The sequence below is a fragment of the Vulpes vulpes genome, chromosome 4 (assembly GCF_048418805.1).
Source record: "Vulpes vulpes isolate BD-2025 chromosome 4, VulVul3, whole genome shotgun sequence".
Lineage (NCBI taxonomy): Eukaryota > Metazoa > Chordata > Mammalia > Carnivora > Canidae > Vulpes > Vulpes vulpes.
In genome coordinates, this window is record NC_132783.1 from 33,869,560 (window position 1) to 33,890,704 (window position 21,145).

The window sequence follows — 21,145 nt, forward strand, 5'->3', positions numbered from 1 at the left end:
GCTTTTACTGTATTCCACAAATGCTGGCAAGTTGTGTTTCCATATTTGTTTCCAGAAACTTTTTTCTTCTTTGATCCATTGGTTGTAAAGGAGAATGTTTTTTAATTTTCATGTGTTTGTTAATTTTAGTTTTCTTCCTCTTATTGATTTTTAGTTTCATGCCATATTGTCAGAGAAGATACTTGGCATGATTTCAATCTTCTTCAATTTTCTAAGATTTGCTTAGTAGCCTAACATATGGTCTATCCTAGAAAAATTTTCACATATGCTTGAAAAAAAATGTATTCTACTGTTGTTGAATGGAATGTTCTATATGTGTCTGTTAGGTCTATTTGGTCTAAGGTATTGTTCAAATCTATTGTTTACTTATTGATTATTTCTTGATAATTGTTGAGAGTGGGGTATTAAAGTCCCCAACTATTATTATATCATTGTTTATTTCTCCTTTTGGCTCTATTAGTTTTTGCTTTATATATTTAGGTTCTCTGATGTTGGGCACATAAGCATTTGTAAATGTTATATCTTCTTGATATATTGACCCCTTTACCACTATATCAACTTCTTTTTCTGTTTATACATTTTTAGCTTAAAGTCTATTCTGTCATACATAGGGTTGCTCCTACTTTTTTATTGATCACCCTTTGCTTGAAATGTTTTTTTCTATTCCTTCACTTTCAGTCTATGTGCCTTTAAGGCTAAAGTGAGTCTCTTTTAGGCAGAATATTGTTAGATCGTGCTTTTTAAAATTCATTCAGCCATTCTATGTCTTTTGAATCCATAATTTGATCTATTTAGATTTAAAGTCATTATTGATAGGTAAGATTTACTATTCCCTTTTTCCCCTTGTTTTCTGCTTATTTTGTAGCTCTATTATTCCTTGCTCTTACACTGTTTTTTCCTGTGTTATGATATCTTTTTGTATCAGTGTGCTTTGACTTCTTTATAATGGTCTTTTTTGTAAGTACTATAAGATTTTTTTGTGTGTGGTTATCATGAAACTTATATAACATATCTTAGCCCAGATGTGAACATTGCTGGGGTGCAGATGTGGGGAGGACGTGACAGTGGGCAGAGTATGTCTCCACTGAGCACTTGGATTCAGCTCTTTCATTTCCAACATGGAAGAAACTTACATGAATTCCCTGGACCCTAGAGGCTATTACAATGTCTGTATAATAAAACCACCAGATCAAGGTCTGCAGGTTTTCTTATCATATCAAGTGCAGAAAGATTCATCTTGATGTCGCAGATTGGCTACTTGTCCCTTTAATGTTTGCCATCAGTTTCCTTGGGCCAAAACCTGTCTCATATCTCAAGCTGTGATGATAAAAGTTGTATTGAGCAGAATGTCGTCAACCAAACCATGAACCTTGGACAAGAGATTCTGGCCAAGAGCACAAGGCAGTGCCTTCTTTGTAATGAAGACTGAGATAAAGATCTCTGGGACTAGACCAGCACACCATTGATCTGGGGCATAGCTAACTACTGTGGCAACAACAGCCCTGAAAACAACATAGTTATGGAACGTAAGAGTAACCTGGCTTCAGTCATGTGCATCCCTGAATCTCTGCTGTATGTTCTGCCATGGAAAAACCATGGAAATGCACAGTAAGTCACTATCTATCTCATCAAATACCAGACACTAGAAGACTCTTGCTTCCTGCTTCCAGCGGGTTCTTCATTTTTTTTTCTCCTAATCTAATTATAGAAAGATAAATTGTGATCTTTAAACAAAAAAACAAAAACAAAAACAAAAAAACCCCACAAAACTTCAACACTTGTAACACTCTGTTTTAAAATGATAACAACTTCAATAGAATTATCATATTTTACACTTTTACTTCTCTCTCTCACAATTCAGGTTACTGCTATTACAATTTACATTTTTTAAAATGTATTGTGTATCTAATAACCAATTATTGTATTTATGGTTATTTTTGCTATGTTCATTAAAAAAAAAAAACTTTTAAACTAGAGTTAAGAGTTATGCACCCCTATTACCATATTGCACAATCTAACTATGACAACATATTTACCATTACCAGTGAGATTTTTACTACTTTTTTGTGTTTTGATGATTTTTTTTTAGAGACTCTTTGGGGGGAGGGGCAGAGAGAGTGGAAGAGAGAGAATCTTTTTTTTTTTTTAAGATTTTATTTATTTATTCATGAGAGACACACAGAGAGAGGCAGAGAGACACAGGCAGAGGGAGAAGCAGGCTCCATGTAGGAAGTTCGATGTGGGACTCAATCCTGGGGACCCAGGATCATGCCCTGAGCCAAAGGCAGACATTCAACTGCTGAGCCACCCAGGTGTCCCAGGAAGAGAGAGAATCTTAAGCAGGCTATATGCCCAGCCTGGAGTCCATCGTGGGACTCCATCTCACAACCCTGAGATCATGAACTGAGCTGAAATCAAGAGTTAGATGCTTAACTGACTGAGCCACCCAGGCACCCCTGTTTTGATGATGTTAATTTGCAGTATTTTACTTCAACTTAAAGAACCCCTTTAGCATTTCTTATAAGGCAGGTCTAGTGATAATGAATTTTCTCAGTTTTTGTTTGTTTGAGAAAGTCTTTATTAATTCCTCCTTTGTTTCTGAAGGACTACTTTGGTATAAAATTTTTGGCTGACAGCTATTTTCTTTCAATGTTTTTAATATGTCTTTCCTTTCTCTCCTGACCTGAAAAGTTTCTGTTGAGAAATCTATCTGTAGTCCTGTGGGGATCCCTTGTATGTAACTTCTTTCTTTTATCTTACTGCTCTTAAAATTTTTTGTCTTTGACTTTTGACAATTTAATTATAATGTGTCTCAGTGTAGCCCTATTTGGGTTCAAGTTATTTGGGATCATTTGTGCTTTCTGGATCTGGGTGCTCATCTCTCTTCAGGTTGGGGAAGTTTTCAGCCATTATTGTTTTAAAGATATTTTCTGTCCCTTCTCTTTCTTTTTTTTTTTTCTTTAGAATTTTCAAATGCAAATGTTTCTTTTCATTTTGTCTTATAATTCCCATAGGCATTCTTCATATGTTTTCATTCTTTTTTTTCTTTTTGCCCCTCATACTGGGTAATTTTCAATAGTCTATCCTCTGGGTCACTGATTGTTTCTTCTGAATGGTCTTTTGAAACTTTTGAATTCTTCAGTTCAGTTTTGCATTTTTCAACTGTAAGATTTTTTTTTTTTTTTTGATGGTTGCTATTGTCACACTTTTCAGTTGTTTATGCATTTTTAAAAATTTTGTTCAGGTATCAATGTTTTCTTATCATTTGTTATACTTTCTTAAGATGATTATTTTGAATTCTCAGAAAGTTTATTAAATGTTCATTATTTAGGGTTAGTTATTGGAACTTTGTCAGTTTCCTTTGGTGGCTTCATGTTTACCTAATTTCCTTGATTCCTTACATAGGTATCAGCACATTTGAATAAGTGGTGTCTTTTTTTTCCCCCTAGACTCTACAGGTTGCTTGGCAGAGACAGTTCTTCATAAGTCTGCTCAGTTGGAGTTTTTGAGTTTCTGTTGGTAATGTCCTTGGGCAAATAGGGACTTCTATTATGCTCTATTTTTGGCTGAGGCAACTGTTCAAGCTCTGAGGCCAGGGATGGAATGTGTGTCACTGGCTGCTGGTTGGAATTTCTCTCTGTTACCTACCAAGTGAGGCTATAAGATGAGCTCTGTGATTACCTGAATTCTTTGGTCAGGCTTAGTAGATGGTTGAGACCAGACCCCATATCAGAAATAGATGGGCTATGAATTATCTTCCCTCCCCTGACAGAGCAGTAGGACAGGGCCCAGGGCCTGTGCAGTTCATGGGGGACCCAAATAAGGTCTGATTATGCACTGAATTCTCTGATCATGTGAAGCCACTAGTTTGCTTTGCAGATTATTGGCTCTATCTATGGAGAGACAGAGAACTGCTCTGACCTGTATAGCTTGGCTTAAGAACTGCTCAAGCTTTGGCTTGAGAACTGCTGACCTGCATAAGCTCTCAGGCATTTTCACTATCCTTTCTAGTTAGATGGGGCTAAAAGTCATGTTCCACAGGGGATGGGACAATATCTCAATTCCCTTTTCTGTGGAGGAGCTGGAGGACCTCTTCAGGCTATTGTCAATTTCCCAAACATGCTCTCTGATTGGAAGGGGCCAGGAGCTACCCTTAGCTTTGGCTATGAATTAATTCCCCTGCCTATGCATAGTATGGGAAGCCTCCTTGCCCAGTACTGGCTTTGGTTTGAGGATAATCAGCTCTGCTCATTTGCCTCTCAGCTTGAGTATCACTGGTATGCATAGCTTTTAGGAGTTGTCACTAGCCCTTCTAGTCAGATGAGGCTACCCAGCACTCTCCTCAATATGTGAGGCTGTGACTCAGCACTTTGCCTGAGTGCAGACTAACTGAATTCTAGGGATGGCAAATCCATTAGAGTATCTGTTCAGAAAGACCTGTACCCCAATGAGTTTCATGGTCAGAGTACCCTCAACTTGGTTTTGCAGATGAACAAAGCTGCTAATTGGTATTACTATGTGGGCACTGGAGGTATGAACTTTGTCTGTCAAGATCAATTTTTGGTTGTTGCAAGCAAACAATTTAACTAATTCTATTTTCCTAGAAATCAGACTTTTAGATTTATTAAAATTGCCACAGTGAAGAAATAAATGTAGGTGTCTTACTCTAGTATCTAATTAATAGTATGTGATCACGCTTCAAATGTATAATTAGATTTGATTCTAATGAGCCTATTCTTCCAATTTTGGCTTTAAGTACTATTTTATCATTTAAAGGTAGATGATATGATTATGAGTATTAGAAAAAGAATGGAGGGGAAAATGTGATTTCTACTTTGTAAGTAACTCAAATATTTAATTGAAGCAAGAGTTTATTGGATATTGGGAGAAGGTCATTGTGGAGAAGTTAAGTAGGATAATAACATCTACTTTAATCACAGGTACTGAAGAAATATTATAGAGAGCCACAAAGTAGCAGGAAGTGAAATATTATCCTTTTATTCCCTTAATTTGTTTCTTTGACCAGTATCTTTTGTTATTTAACGAAAAGCCTTAGTTTAGCAAGTGATGTCTTAGCAGTAAGTACAATTATTAGAGGAATAATCATTATTATCGTTAAGAGAAATATTTTTAAATGTTAGCGGATTTTGTTTCAAATTTTGCTGTATGTCAAAGTCTAGGCAGTCAAATAGCCAGTATGCAAACTATGTACAATAAATAAATTTTAAATTAGAAATAACAAGAAAGGATTCAAAATGACCTAGATAAAATTTTCCCATGAACATATTATTTGGCATGTTCTTATTTCAGTGTTCTAGGTACAAACTTGTCTTGAACAATTTAATCTGGTTTCCAGAGATCAGTTATTTGTATCCAACAGTCTAGCCTGAGTCTAGATTACAGATTTTTCAAATTGGAGAAGAAGAACTAGAAAGCATATTTTTATATTGTTTGTAAACTTACTTCTAATTTACTTAAGAATTAAGACAATTCTCATTTAGGTTTTTCAAAAAATTAAAAATAGAATTACCATATGATCCAATAATTCTGCTACTGTGTATTTACCCAAAGGAAAAAAAAAAACAAAAACACTAATTCAAATAGATATATGCACCCCTGTGTTTATTGCAGCATTATTTACAATAGCCAAGGTATGAAAACAACCTAAATGTCCATCAATAGACAAATGGATAAGGAAGAAGTGGTACCTACATACACACAATGAAACTTTACATAGTCATAAAAAAGGATGAGCTCTTGCCATTTGTAACAGCATGATGGACCTAGAAGGTATTATGCTAAGTAAAATAAGTCAGACTGAGAAAGACAAATACCATAAGATTTTACTCAAATGTGGAATCTTAAAAAACAAAATAAGTGAATAAACAAAATCAGAATCAGACTTATAAATACAGAGAACAAACTGAGGGTTGCCAGAGGGAAGGGGGGGTGGGGAGTTAGGAAAAATGGGTGAAGAGGAGAGGCAGCCACAGGCTTCCAGTTATGAAATGAGTAAGTCATGGGTATAAAAGGCCCAGAATAGGGAATATAGTCAGTGATATTATAATAGCAATGTATGGTGACAGATGATAAATACACTTGTGAGCATAGCATAATGTACAGAGAAGTTGAATCACTAGGTTGTACACCTAAAACTGGTGTAGCATCATGTGCCAACTATAGTTAAATAAAAACTTTTAAAAAAGAAAATAATCTGCATTTCCCCTCAACTTTTTATCTTGAAAATTTCAAAACTTCAGAGTAGTCTAAACATCGGCATAATGAACACTCACATATCCTTCACCTGGGTTCTGCAATTGCTAATATTTTGCCACATTTTCTTTTCTTTTTCTCTGTCTCTGTTTGTCTCTGTTTTTCCACATACCTACTATTGAAAATTAATTGCAGATATCATGACATTTTACCTCTGGATACTTCAGCATGCACTTTCTTTTCTTTTTTTTCTTTTGAACTTTCTGCACTTTTATTGATGGGCTCAAAGTAAAACAACAAAAGAATGTACGCTAAAGTGTTCTATACATTCCAATGTAGAAATACAATGCTTTAAATAGGTATTTTCTTTGTTTGGCAGAATAGTTAGAAAATATAAAATGATAAATAAAAGGCAAAACAAGGAATCAAACTTTAAAAGAAATTAAAATTAACTAGGATGGTAAGACAACTGTCTAATCCAAAAGCTGAAAATTGTGGGTTTGCAATAAAAAACAAAACCAAAAACATACTCTGCCATCCCCCAGGCCTCTCCCTGACTCCTTCACAAAAGCAATTCACATTCTACCTTGTTTTGTTCCTCTGCACACTGGCTTTAAAAAAAAATCAAAATGGCTTTAATATTACCTAGTTTAACAAGCCCCAACTCTCCCTGTTTTAAACATTTCCATTAGCCACCCATTTGATGCCTAAAAAGGCATTTAAGTTTGCAAGTCTTTTCAGCTGTCTTGAACATAACCACAATGTCCTAAATAAATACCATACACGTGATTACTACAATTGTAGCAGCTATTTTTTTTTCCTTACTGGCCTATAAGCTACCTGAGGACAAGAGCTTTGTCTAATAATGATCTTTACAGTCCCTGCAATGTCTAGCACTGACTAATGGTAGGAGGCTATCAGAAGAAATCAGTAAAGGAAAGATTTTTTTCTCCCAGGTCTCAGTTCTAGGAATAGTTGTACTTCTTTAAAGCAAATGGTTTCTTCCTTTGGACACTAGCAATCTATTACGTCCCAAGTGGTAGTTCAGGGGCTGACTTTGGCCCGTATGTATATTATGTTTGATCTATGTGGTGTTGGTTCAAATAGTGCTTTAAACCAGATTAGTGTCCAGTTTCTAAATGTTGAGGCAATTCATATAAAAAAATCCAAATTCGGGGATCCCTGGGTGGCACAGCGGTTTAGTGCCTGCCTTTGGCCCAGGGCATGATCCTGGAGACAGGGGATTGAGTCCCACATCAGGCTCCCTGCATGGAGCCTGCTTCTCCCTCTGCCTGTGTCTTTGCCTCTCTCTCTCTCTCTGACTATCATAAATAAATAAAATTTTAAAAAAATTTAAAAAAAATCCAAATTCCTGGCTTCTCCCTCAAGAAGTTGACAAGGTTTGGCCTTCATCCCCAATTGGCAAAGATTAATTGGGGGTGAAGAGTTACTGCCCCCTTTCCCTGGACAGTTGCTCAGAAGTTCAGGTTTTCATTACACTTGGCTCACTAGGCAGGACAGCATGTTGAGAGCACCAGCTCCAGAATCAGTCTGCTTGGTTTGCATCCTGGCTCCACCACTTTACTAGCTGTATGACCTTGGAGCATGTGACTCAACTTCTCTTAGACTGTTTTCTTGTCTGTAAAATAATAAGAAGAAAAAATACCTATCACACAGGGCTAAGGTGAGGACCGTATGAGCTAATGCATGTAAGCACTTAGAAGAGTGTCTGGCACAGTAGAAAATACTCAATAAATGCCAGCTATTGTTACCTGCCCAGCCCGGTAGGTGTTTTCCAACTCCTATGTACATGACGATGTTTCTTTACACTAGCTTCTGGTAGTTACGTAGATGAATTTATGGTTCCCCTCCATCAAGCGTACTGAAGCCAAGAAATTCAGGTATACCAACTTCATCATCTTTCCCTATCCCTGTTTTTTGTAAAGCCCCATTAAATGGGACGCCTGGGTGGCTCAGCGTCTGTCTTTGGCTCAGGGCGTGATCCTGGGGTGCAGGATCGAGTCCCACGTCGGGCTCCCTGCATGGAGCCTACTTCTCCCTCTGCCTGTGTCTCCACCTCTCTCTTTGTCTCTCACGAACAAATACGATCTTGGCCAGCTTCTCGCTGATCCACTGTGGCGCTGTAGTCCACTTCCATCTTGACGATGCGCCCATCAGCCTGCTCCAAGCCCTCTCCGCCATGGTCCCTCCTGAACGTCCCTGATGTCCCTCTGCTTCAGCCACCACTCGTCACCCACACCGGAAGCCCCAGCATGCGCTTTTTAAGAATAAAGAACTTTCTCATATATAGCTACAAAACCGTTATCATACTTAAGAGATTTTATAGTACTTCAACAATTTTATTTTATATCAAGTTTATTTTAAGAATTTTCCAATTATCTCCCAATGAGATCCCCTAATGCTCTTGGAGATTCTTTTCATTAGCCTAGCAGAAAACTTCACAGCAAGTCTAAATCTAGGTTAATTTCATGGAAGGTGAGGCAGATACCAGACACTGGTCTCTGAAGGCTCCATATTCCTGAGACCATTTCTTTAACCCAGGAGCTTCCAGTGTTGCATGGATCATTTCTGCCCAAACTACACTCTATAAATATGTAGAGCTTCATCAGTAGAGAAGGCCCTCTCTCTACTTCACATTGGCCAGGAACTTAAAAGTTATCTATGCCCAACCTAAATTGTGAAATTGTGAGAATTACGGGGACTCCATGCACTCTACCATGTTTCTGCTTTAACCCTTTCACTCAATAAACCCTACTATATAACCTAGTACAATGTGTCTGTGACCTCTATGGATGGCATCCCCCAGAGACTTAAGCGATATATTTTTCCTATGCACAATCTAGTCAGAGTTCATACATTCCATTTGGTTTTTATCTCTCTTTAGTCTTACCTGAAACAAGACTCGTGTCTTCTATTTTTACCCCATGACAGTGACTTTTGAACTCAGAGTAGTTTTCTCTTACCTAAAATGTCATATTTTAGATTTGTCTGATTGCTTCCTCATGGCATCATTTAATTTGTTCCTCTATCTCCTGTATTTACTATAATTTGAATTTATGATCTAAAAGCTTCACTAGATTAAGGTCAAAACTTTATGGCAAGAATATTTCATAGGTGATGAGCCATTCTTTGTATTACATTTTATCAGAAGGCATATAATAAAGTTGCCTCACTATTAGTGATTGGCTAAAGTGCAGACTACCAGAATTAGTATAGAAAAAAAACATGTTTTTGATATTTTTATTAATATTTAATATGTTAGATGATATTTTGTCACTATGTAACTATACTGTAGTACAACTACATTTCACACAATGCCTTTAACTCTGTTTACTGATCCTTACCTGAATCATTTATTACATTGAGGGGGTACAAGATGATTATTTTCTAATCTGTAATTTTTCCTCTATTAGCTGGCATTATTTTATAAATAAGACTATTCTTCCTCTCCACTTCCCTCCTTGCCTTGCCTTGCCTTGCCTTGCCTTGCCTTGCCTTGCCTTGCCTTGCCTTGCCTTCCCTTCCCTTCCCTTCCCTTCCCTTCCCTTCCCTTTCCTTTCCTTTCCTTTCCTTTCCTTTCCTTTCCTTTCCTTTCCTTTCCTTTCCTTTTTTTAAAGAGATAGACCAAAATTTTAATTAGATCAAATATATGTGTAAACTTTTACAAAAACTGGATGAAATATAGAATTGTTGAAGATAATGTGTGAGTTTAAAAAAAATAAGTCTAGATTTCCTATTTATGGTGACAATTTGAGTTCAAATAATACATTTCCCTCACTTTAACATTTTCTAGGGGGGACACCTGGGTGACTCAATTGGTTAAACGTCTGACTCTCGGTTTTGGCTTGGGTCATGATTTCCTGGTCATGATCTCAAGACTGTGGGATCAAGTCCCTCATCAGTCTCCATGCTCAGTGAGTAGTCTGCTTCACATTTTCTCTCCCTCTGCTCCTCCCCTGTTTTTTCTTCTCTCTCTAAAATAAATAAGTAAAATAAAATCTGAAAAATAGTTTTTTTCCTTTATTTTTTCTAACAGCTATAGACTGTTTTTTAAATTAATTGTATCTTAATCAATTATCATAGTTATTTTTATTGATGATCAAATTGGCCTAAATAGCCAATTTAATTGGAGCTCATTCAAAATTGTTCCTTTGCACATATGATCTGTGTAATCAGTAGCTCCTAGAATGTCTCCCAGTGATCTGTGCTTCCTAAATATTAATTCCCTTATATAACCTTTCCCCTTGAATTTGGATTATACCTAGTGATTCACTTCTAAAAGACAGCAGAGGGCAAAAGTGATAGTATGTCATGTCTGAGATTAGGTTATGAAAAGCCTATGGCTTCTGTCTTGCTATTCATTTCTTACTTTCTTGTTTGCTCATGCTAATAGAAGCCAGACACAATGTTGTCAGCTTCCCTATGAGAAAGCCCACATGGCTAGAAATTGAGAATGCCTTCTGATCAACAGCCAGCAAAGAACTTAAGCTTTCGGTATAATAGGCAATGAGAAAACACATATTGTCAATTGTTAACAGACACATGAATGAGTTTAAAAGTATATCTTCTCTCATATGAGCCTGGGAGGACTGCAGCCTGGTTGACAACTTCATTGCAGCCTTTTGAGAGACCCTGAGCCAGAAGACCTAGCTAAGCTGTTTTCCTATTTTAGAATCACAGAACTGTGAGATAATAAATATTTATTGTTTTTAGGCCCTAAGATTAAGAGTAATTTATTTTGTAGCAGTAGATATGTTAGTATACAACTTCACTAGTCTTTGAGCACTTTTATTTCTTTCTAGTGCAACACGCTTTCTTAGATTAACTTTGTGTTTTTCCCAACTTATTACTGTAATGAGTATTTCTCCAAATTTCTCTATTTTCTTTCAGTGGAGAATGGTGTTTAGAATACAAGATCTGGTCATAAAATGTCTCATTGTTATAGAAATGTCTTTGTTTCTACATCCATTCAGTGGATAGAGCTAGAAAACACATATAAAACATCTTGAGCTCATACTAATATTACCAATTCTCATTTAATAGTGCATATTTACCTTCTTTACCTTCTTTAATTACATATTTTATCTCTTTCCTCTTATGGTGAAGATCCCCCTTTCTTAACAGTAGAGGGTTAGTATTACAAGGAAGTGGAGTAGAGTGTCACAATTTTAGCAATGACAGTAAGTTCTCTGGCTTTCTGGAATATCTTCCTTTTTATAATTTCTCCATTTCTACCACTTAAGATTTATTTGTTTGATTTTTGAGAGCTTTCTGAGTGTTGGGTTTCCTTATCAAAATTTTTTAGAATTATTTTCCAATTTAGAAATATGATCCAGAAAGAATAGAATTTAAAAATTGATCAGAAATATCTAAAAATATAAGTAAGTTCATATTGTGATGAACTTGTGTTTTTGTTTTTTTTTTTAATTATTATTTGTTTACTTTCATAGAAAGCATGTTGTACCTCTAATATATGCTGTTCACTGTTTAAGACACAAGAGTCTTAAAATTTCTATTTCTGGTTAAAATTTATATTCTGGTAAGGGAATCATATAAATGTATCAATATAGTTAATATAATTAAGAGATTACATAAAATTACATAACACTTTCCCATGTTAAATGTTGTCTAAAGAACATATATTATTTTAATAGTAAAACATAATACTTTGTTTTAAAGGGAGTAAAGGATAAGGGTACCTGGGTGGCTCAGTGGTTGAGCATCTGCCTTTGGCTCAGGTCGTGATCCTGAGGTCCTGGAATCAAGTCCACATTAAGCTCCCACAGGGAGCCTGCTTCTCCCTATGCCTGTGTCTCTGCTTCTCTCTGTGTCTCTTATGAACAAATAAATAAAATCTAAAAAATAAATAAATAAAAAATTAAAAAAATAAATGAAGTAAAGGATAGATCAAAGGGAGATAATTCTTCCTTAAATAGGAAAAATGTCAAAGGCAAAACTAGTTAATTTCACAATTTTCATTAAGCTTTGATGAGTTTATCAAGAGGATTTCAGTTTTGCTTGTTAACCTCCCTACTTCAAATATAACTACAGATCTTCCTCACATACAATGTAGTTATGTCCTGATAAACCCATTGAAGCTGAAAATATCATAACTTGATATCATAAAATATCATAACACCAACCTACTAAATATTACAATTGAGCCTAGACTACCTTAAACATGGTCAGAATACTTAACATTTGCCTACAGTTGGATAATATCATCTAACACAAAGACTACCTTATAATAAAGTGTTGAATATCTCATGTAATTTATTGAATATTATGCTGAAAGTGAAAAGCAGAATGACTGTATGGACACAGAATCATTTTAAGTATATCAGTTGTTTACCCTCATGATAACATGGCTGATTGGGAGCTCTGGCTTGCTGTTTCTGCTCAGCATCACTTAAAAGTATTGTATGTGTATCACTAGCTTGGGAAAAGATCAAAATTCAAAATTCAAAGTATGGTTTCTACTGTATGTATATATAGCTTTTGTACTATCCCAAAGTCAGAAAATTATAAGTCAAACCATTGTAAGTTGGAGACTGTATATAGATTTTTATTCTGCATTTTGGTCAATAGTAGCATGCATATTTATAATCAACTGTCATGTGGTTAATTAAAAAGTATAAAAACAAATATTGAACAATTACTAAGGTGATTAAATTCTATATTTCTTTCTAAAAATATATTATTGTTATTTTAAATTTTGCATCTCTAGCTAAGCTCTCAGATAAAACCTTTAAGAAATCTGTACAACTGTAATTCATGCTCATGCTCCCAAGGAGCAAGAGTCAGGGCATTAATGCAATGATCTGTTCAGTATAATTCATAGAAATCCTTGGAGAAAGAAGAAGAGTGGGTGGAAAAACAGAAAAGGAAGGCAACTCAAGTCGCATTTACATTCTTATTTTTTGTTGTCTTTGGTAATTTTGTTTAAGCTTATCTATGTTGCTTTTCTTTTACTTATTTTGTCATTTATATTGATCAAACTGATGATAATCCTGTTAGAGGCGGAAAACATGCTATAAAAATGACTTTAGTAGGAAATAAATCAAGGCTGACATTTTAAACCTATTTGTTGCTAAATACATGCAACTGCAAAATTTCATTAGTATCAGAGAAATTAATTCTAGGAAAGTGCAGTGTATTTACAAATGATGGCCATCTACACTTTATGAGGTTCATGCTAAACCAATGGCCTATGACTGGATGAGAGAAAGCCACTTAAGATGGATTCTCTGGGCCCCTTTAATCATAATGAACTTTACTAAAAATTATAATTTACTCAGCTACTGGATTTTTTTTTCTTTTTCAGTTCCATTTCTTTTTTTCTTTTCTCTTTTTTTTCCTTTCTGGTTCCATTTTCATGAGCATAGTCATCGGAACAATGAATGTTATTCTTTTTTCAGAGAAGTTATTTCTGATTTTCAAAGCTAAGAAAAAAGTCAGAAATTGCTACGGTTGCCCTAGGCATTATAAATACAGAGGATAAGATAAAATAAAACCCCTGCTTTCCAACTCTCAGCTTAAGTACATTTGAGTCATTACCATGGACACAGACATTTGTATTAGGAATGTTTTATTGAGCAGTGTGAACCAATGAGGGCCTTGGAATATCACTGGAAAATACTCACTTAGGAGAATACCTTGTGGACCGTGTTGGCTCTTCTGTTCTTTGTAACACCTGAAACAAAATGAATTTATATACTTACTATCCTGTCACTGTGTGATAGATAACAGTGAAATAAATACCATGAGGAGCTAGCCTAATTCCTAGGCCTTGTAAACCATAATCAATTTGATGTAGTTGTACATACAAAGTGGTTGTGAGTCATGGTTAAGTGATTGTGATATGTTTGAAAGGCAAACTATGTCACAGAAAAGAAGAGCCCTCTGGATAGGTGGTTAAGTATAGTTTTGTAAAGATATTTGAAAAATTTGATCTGGAAAAGACCACATTACAGAGAAACTATTGTTATCTGAAAGCACACTGGTGATAAAAACCTTTCAAAACATATCTTAGCTAAATTTTATATGTGCTCAAATTGCCACCTCTTTTTGTGATCACTGGAGTTAATAGTCTAATTGTCTGCCTATGAAATATTACGAGTACCCATAAGGGTAAATAGATATTTAGAAGTCCTGGCAAGGTTTATACTTCTTTGATCTTTTATTTTTTAGAAAAATATTTTATTTATTTATTTGAGAGAGAGAGCACAAGAGAGTACAAACAGGGGAGAGGGAGAAGCAGGCTCCCTGCTGAGCAAGGAGCCCCATGTTAACTTTATCCCAGACACCTGGGATCATGACTTGAGCCAAAGGCAGAACCTTAAGTGACTGAATCCACCCAGGATTTTTTGTTTATTTGTTTTAATTTGAGAGAGAGAGAGAGAGAGTGCACATGAAAGTGGGAGGAGGGGTAGAGGGAGAGAGAGAATCTCCAGCAGACTCCTGCTGAGAACCCAGCCCAACATGGGGCTCAATCCCATGACATTAAGATCATGACCTGACATGAAATCAAGAATCAGACACTTTATCGACTGAGCCACCCAAGCACCCATCTGATATTTGATTTTACTTCCAATATTCACTCTAAGCATGGTAATATCAATACATTTTACAATGGATTTTCATGTTATAATTCCATTGTTTTCTCAAATGACTACAAAAATAATGGAAATCCAAGAAGAGTGTATTTAAGAAAGTTGAAAGGAAAGATGTTCACTTATTTGACATAAAATGCAGCATTCTCCATATGATAGCTCCTAACTTTCCAGTTTTAATTCTTGCCATGTCTCAGTGTACGTTTTTTCTTTTTTATGCATCCAAGCCAACCCATTGGCAACATTTTCCTAATGTTCAAATTCCTCCTAATTGGTATACATGTTGTCATCTCACTATGCTCCTTGTATACTTTTTCATATCTGCAACAGCCTAGAGGTTATTACCAGAAATAAAATTATATTTCTATTGGTCTATTTAGTCTCATGGAGGCCAAATTTCTTTTTCCTTCTGGTCCTATTTCTTTTCTCTTCTTTGCCCACACTTTCCTGAGCCTTTTTGACTCACCTTCCTTGTGACCATTGGATTCTCTGGGGAGCAGATATGGAGACTGAGTAGAAGTGCAAAAGGGGGAAGGAAAGGAGGAAGGGGGCAGAAATGGTCAATGGCAAAGCCATGAGACTATGATGCTGACCTGGTGAAGCTCAACAGAGAAGTCTGGAGAACGATTGCCCCTCAGAGGGTCCCACGTTGGAAGAAAATAGCCAGCTTCTTATACCAGTGTCTTTTTTTTTTTTTAAGATTTTTATTTATTTATTCATGAGGGACACAGAGAGAGGCAGAGATATAGTCATAGGGAGAAGCAGAATCCCTGTGGGGATCCCAAGACCCCGGAATCATGCCCTGAACCAAAGGTAGGTGCTCAACCACTGAGCTATCCAGGTGCCCCCTATATCACTGTCTTGTTCAATCATTGGCTAGACTGTCTTCTACTGTCCTCAGATAAGATTGACCTCAGCTACAAGGTGGGGACAGACCCTGATATAGTTAATGGTTGGAGGCTGTCAGTAATACACTTCATAGTTTGCAGTTGAGCAGCCAGCCCGTCCTTTCTTGAAGGGGAATATTTCTCACACCCTGCTCCCAGGATCCCAGTCCCACTTCTGAGATGCAGCAAAGTCCCCAACATCCCCAGTTTCTGTTTCTTTTTTAAGATTTTATTTATTTATTCATGAGAGACACACACAGAGAGAGGCAGAGACACAGGCAGAGGGAGAAGCAGGCTCCATGCAGGGAGCCCGACACGGGACTCGATCCTGGGTCTCCAGGTTCAGGCCCTGGGCTGAAGGCAGATGCTAAACACTGAGCCACCCAGGTGTCCTGTTTCTGTTTCCATCAAGGGGTATTTCCTCCTCTATTAGGAAGAAGTCTTAGATCTTCAGATTTAAGATAGTAAAAAAAATAGTAATAATAACCCTTTCTCCAGCTGATTTTTAAGAACCCCTCATAATGTAACCTTGTTAGAAAATTTGAAGGCTCTGTGTCTTTACTCTGTCTCCTTGATCTTTAGTACACTGTAAGAAGAAAGGAGAGAGGAAGAAGAATGATTCAGATGAAAGGTCACCTTCTTCATGGAGGTCAGCCTTCCTCTAGGCTGACTTCACTGTTTTTCAACTGACCTTGGACTGGCTGCTGTGAATGCCTCAGTTACAGGTCTTAGCATATTGTTCTAATAGTTGACTTTCTTGTCTGTTTTTTCATTAGACTGGATGCTTTTTACGGGCAAGAAAATTCCTTGTCCCTCTGTTTCTTAACTCTTAAATTTGTAATAGATTTTTTGGATTTGAACTCTGTAGTGTGCCAAACCCACTGTGATATAAAGCTGTATTTTCATTAGTGATTTCCAAATGATTATTGAAAAAACATACTCAGTGCTTAATACTTTATAAAATGTTTATAATATATACATATTGCCAAATTCAGGAAATACTGAATACTTTTTAGAAGGAAATAAACCTTGATAATTATATAATCTAAATATACTTAATATTTCATTTCCTTTGTTTTTTTATTTAGAATTTTTATAAGTTGACATATGTACTTTTATATTTAATATTATATTTAAAGCATTTACCATGTTATTCAATATTATTAAAAATTATTTAATTATTCTATTATTGGAAATTAGGTTGTTTCCAATATTTGCTTTTATGTATAACTTGTCATGAACTTCCTTCAATATGTCTTTATTCTCATCTGTGACTATTTCCTTCAGGTTAAACAGCTATACATTTAGTAGTCGTTTTTCATGTTTTGAATTATCTTCCAAAGAGTTTATACCAGTTTATCCTTTTTTGTAGCTTTGTGTGTGAGATCCTTCTTGCCATACTCTTAGCAGAATTCTCTTTAAAACAGGACAACTTAGACAACATAAAAAATAGTTCTGTTTTAATTGGTATTTCTTTTAGTAGCTTGAATATTTATTTCATATTTTATTATTCATTTATATGCCACTTATAATTTTTATATTCATATTATTTGTCCATTTTCAATAAAAACTTAGGTGTCCTTTTTATGAGTTTGAGTGAGTTTTTAATATATAATTATTTTAATATAGTAATAAATGGGTCATTGTTGATATAAGCATTTTTCTCAGTTTGAATTGTCTTACAATCTTATGGGCTTTTGCTCTTTAGCAAGCTTCATATTTTATGTAGATAAATTTAACCAACATACCCTAATGATCAATTTGTTTCTAAATTTAGAAAGTGTTTTTCCATCCTGAGATCAGTCATTAATCCCATCCATTTTCTGATTTTCTTTTTAAAAAATAAAACTTAATTTTAATGGATGATAGTTTAAAATTGTGATCCAACTTACTGTGTTCCTCAGAAGTATAATTTCCCCAAAACTTTTGGGCAATTAATCTATATACATTAGTTTACAATGCTTCTTTTCCATCTATTATGATCTTTTTTATTTTAGTGGTTTTAAGGTAGTCTATAATATTGCTGATTTGTTTGCCCATTCTTAAAACAATATTTACAAATGTTTTATGGATGCTTGAAAAGAAGGCATATTCACTGTTAGTGGGAAAGAGGCACACATGTATCCATGTATTAACCATTTGTTTCAGGTCATTCAAATGTTACAGGATTTTTTCTCAGACAGTGACCATGGTTCTTGGTCACGCCCCTTCAAAGAATGAAGAGATAGACCATCACCCAATTACCCTATCCTCCCACCCACCTCCCCTTCTACAACCCTCTATTTAAAAAAGAAAGAAGAAAAAGGAAAGAAAGAAAGAAGAAGAAAGAAAGAAAGAAAGAAAGAAAGAAAGAAAGAAAGAAAGAAAGAAAGAAAGAAAAGAAAGAAAGAAGTGGACCAGACAGAGTGGTGGGCAGCAAAGCAAGGTCTATTGAGTGACAGTAAAGTACTGCTACAAAGCGACTGAAGAGGGAGGGGACCTGAAAGGGTAGTCCCTGGAGTTTCTAAATCTAGGGGTTTTTATAGGCTTGTTGGCTGGGCTGTTTTAATCTGATTAACCCTCCCTGTGCTTGCATTCCAATCAGGTTTTTGTCATCTATCACATGGGAAAGGGTGGAGGGCTCCTTCCAAGTTGGTATAAAATCCTTTTATGGATGGTTTCCTCTTGGGATGGGGGGTTGTCCCTGCCTACCTGCCTTCCAACCATCCTTCATCAAATACCTTTAGAAATAAGGTAAGTGATATGAATGTGCTGAACAGCCAAAAGCAATTCATTAGGAAGTGATGCCAGTGAGCTTGGTAGGGAGAGCACATACCTGGCCTAGAGATACAAAGTCAAATATTATAGATAGATAGATAGATAGATAGATAGATAGATAGATAGATGATAGATAGATAGATAGATATAGATACAATTCCTCAACCCCAGGTATGTTTATAGGGTTAATTTGGCTTCTTTTCTCTACATAATCCAGTATGACTAATTACTGGGAGAAGGAATTTTTTTTTAAAACAAAACAATTGGGACACCTGGGTGTCTCAGTGGTTGAGTATCTGCCTTCAGCTCAGATCTTGATTCCCAGGGTCCTCAGATAGAGTTCCTCATTGGGATCCCCATGGGGAACCTGCTTCTCTCCCTCTGCCTATGTCTCTGCCTCTCTCTCTGTGTCTCTCATGAATAATAGATAAAATCTTAAAAAAAAAATAAAACAAGACAATTGTAACAGTCTTTACTTTCTGAGAGGAGGAAAGAATGATGTATATATTTTATTGGGAAAGAGATAAGGAGTAAGGAGAGGAGAAGGGAAAGATTGAACTATCAAGGCTTCTATTAGTTCTTCTATATTTAACAAACTGTGAGGTCATTTGCTTATCAGAGCATATGATCTAATCTTTGGACTTTTGGAAAGCTAAATTACTGTGTGAATAAATAGTGGTGAGGCCTGGGGCTAGCTCTTAGGGGTGTGGAGGGAGAAATTAGACACCTTGCCTTTATTGAGAAGTAAAATGATGAGAGGTTGTGCCAATATGTATTTAGGTTTAAATAATACTTTACAAATAAATAGACTGCTATCTAAAGGGGAAAAAATTCCACTGGTGCCAGATGAGATAACCTAGGTACACGAACCACTTACCATAATATAAAGACATGCCAGGGGAAGAACCTGGAAGTGCTGGCTTGATCTCCCATGCCAGAGAATAGCCACAGGATAAGTGGAGAACTCACACATGAGGGAGGTCCATGAAAAATCAACTTTTCAATGCCTTTCATGCAAAGAGGCCACTATCTGCAGCCAGAAGAATGGCACAAACTGGAATAAACCAAGAAGGAGTCTGTCACAGTGAGGGAACACTGAAGGGGATTTTTGGGTAGAGAGAAAAAAGACAAAGAAGAGGATTTTGGTCTGTTCTTGTTTTGTGTAAATCCCAAATAAGCACTGTTTATTAAAGGGTGGATCTCAACTGGGTGGAGTATAAGCCTAAAATTTTATTTTTCTCTAATCAGTGCTTTCAACATTTATCAAATCCTCCACTTCATTCTCTAAAAGGGTTATAGACAGAGTCCATAATCTTTAGACATTCTCAGATTTAAAAACTCAACCTAATTAAGTTTAAAATTATCTTCATACTTGATCTAAAGTTTTGCTTCATCAAATTACTTCTTAAAATAATGATTCAAGGGTTTTTAAGTGAGAGATTAACATGGACATTTCTTGTACCCCCTTACCTCTAGACAAGAGGAAAATGGACTGAAGAGTTAAGTTTTTTAACTGAGCATGTTATCCTTTTTTTGTTGGCTTGTACTGGTTTATGCTGCTCCTCTGGCTATTTCTGACAGGCTGCTGATGGTGGCCTTTCTGTGTGAAAGTCATTGAAAGTATTAATTTCTCATGGAGGGGCATGTATGAGTTCTTCGCACCATCCTGTGAGATTTTCCTGTGGCTCATTTCTCTGGCACGTTGCATCTTCTCTGGAACAAACATTTTTAATTTTTCCTACTCAGTTCCCATCCACAGTGATATATACCATAGCCTCTCCATGCTGGAGTCCCTTAGTCTAATCTAGTCTGCCTTCTTGAATGAAGTATTGGCAGAAAGATCTCAAGATTAGTTCCTTTTCTGGTATCGCCAGGACCTATAAGAAATTCATAGATCCTTGGAACAGCAAATGCTGTTGCGACTGCTCTACTGCCATCATCTCTCTTTTATTCATAGGGACAAGTCATCAAGTCTTAGCAGATAACCATTCCCCCAATGCAAGGCCACTTGACTCATTTTGGAGGAGCTAAAAAAGTTCTATTCAACAATCTCTAAAAGAACGCCCTCCTGCCATCTTGGCTTGAGGGCTGAGGAAGTACATTTTCCTATGAATACTACATTCACTAAAGCCCAATGACTTCAACAACCTTTCCTTCTCTGCTTCCAGTTAACTTTTTATATAGGTAGTTGGGGTGGAGTATGGTGGGAATGGGGCCTGGCTGAAGGTAGAAGGCTGATTCTTTAACTTTTCATTAGATTTTGTGAGAGATATTGATGCCCAGAGTCTCTTTAGAATATGATATAATAGCTTATTTTTGTCCTCAAGTTTGAACTCTAGTGAGGTTAGTGTACTTAACAAATTAAATTAATCAATTATACAGCTGCATACCTATGTTGCCTGAACAGTTCTACTCAGTATTGTTGCATAGAGAAAATCATGGACTAGAATAAGGTGGAATATCATATTCCTGTGGTCTGTGTAGGATCCAAGCAAGAGAATCATCTTGTTGCTCAGTGTCCTTGCCCTGCTTTTATTTCTGCCCTGGAGGGTTAAGCTGGTTCTTGTGGGAGGAGTCAAAAAACTTGAATCTTTTTTTGCAGATTAAACACAGAGCTTTCTAGAGTGTATGCTATGTGGTGCTAATAAACTTGTC

At 36.1% G+C, this 21,145-nt stretch overlaps 1 long non-coding RNA gene and 1 pseudogene across 1 annotated transcript in view; one reads left to right on the plus strand and one right to left on the minus strand.

The window, feature by feature from the left end:
• The first annotated feature begins 1,118 nt into the window (after positions 1-1,118).
• Positions 1,119-1,612, plus strand: LOC112930989 (gametocyte-specific factor 1 pseudogene; annotated as a pseudogene).
• Positions 1,613-11,933: 10,321 nt separating this feature from the next.
• The window catches only part of LOC140598575 (uncharacterized), a 33,705-nt gene continuing 24,493 nt past the window's right edge, over positions 11,934-21,145 (minus strand). The window contains exons 2-3 of the long non-coding RNA XR_012001028.1: positions 13,878-13,927; positions 11,934-12,089 (exon numbers count right to left, since the gene is read on the minus strand). This is a non-coding gene — a long non-coding RNA (uncharacterized lncRNA). The remainder of the gene's footprint in view (positions 12,090-13,877; positions 13,928-21,145) is intronic.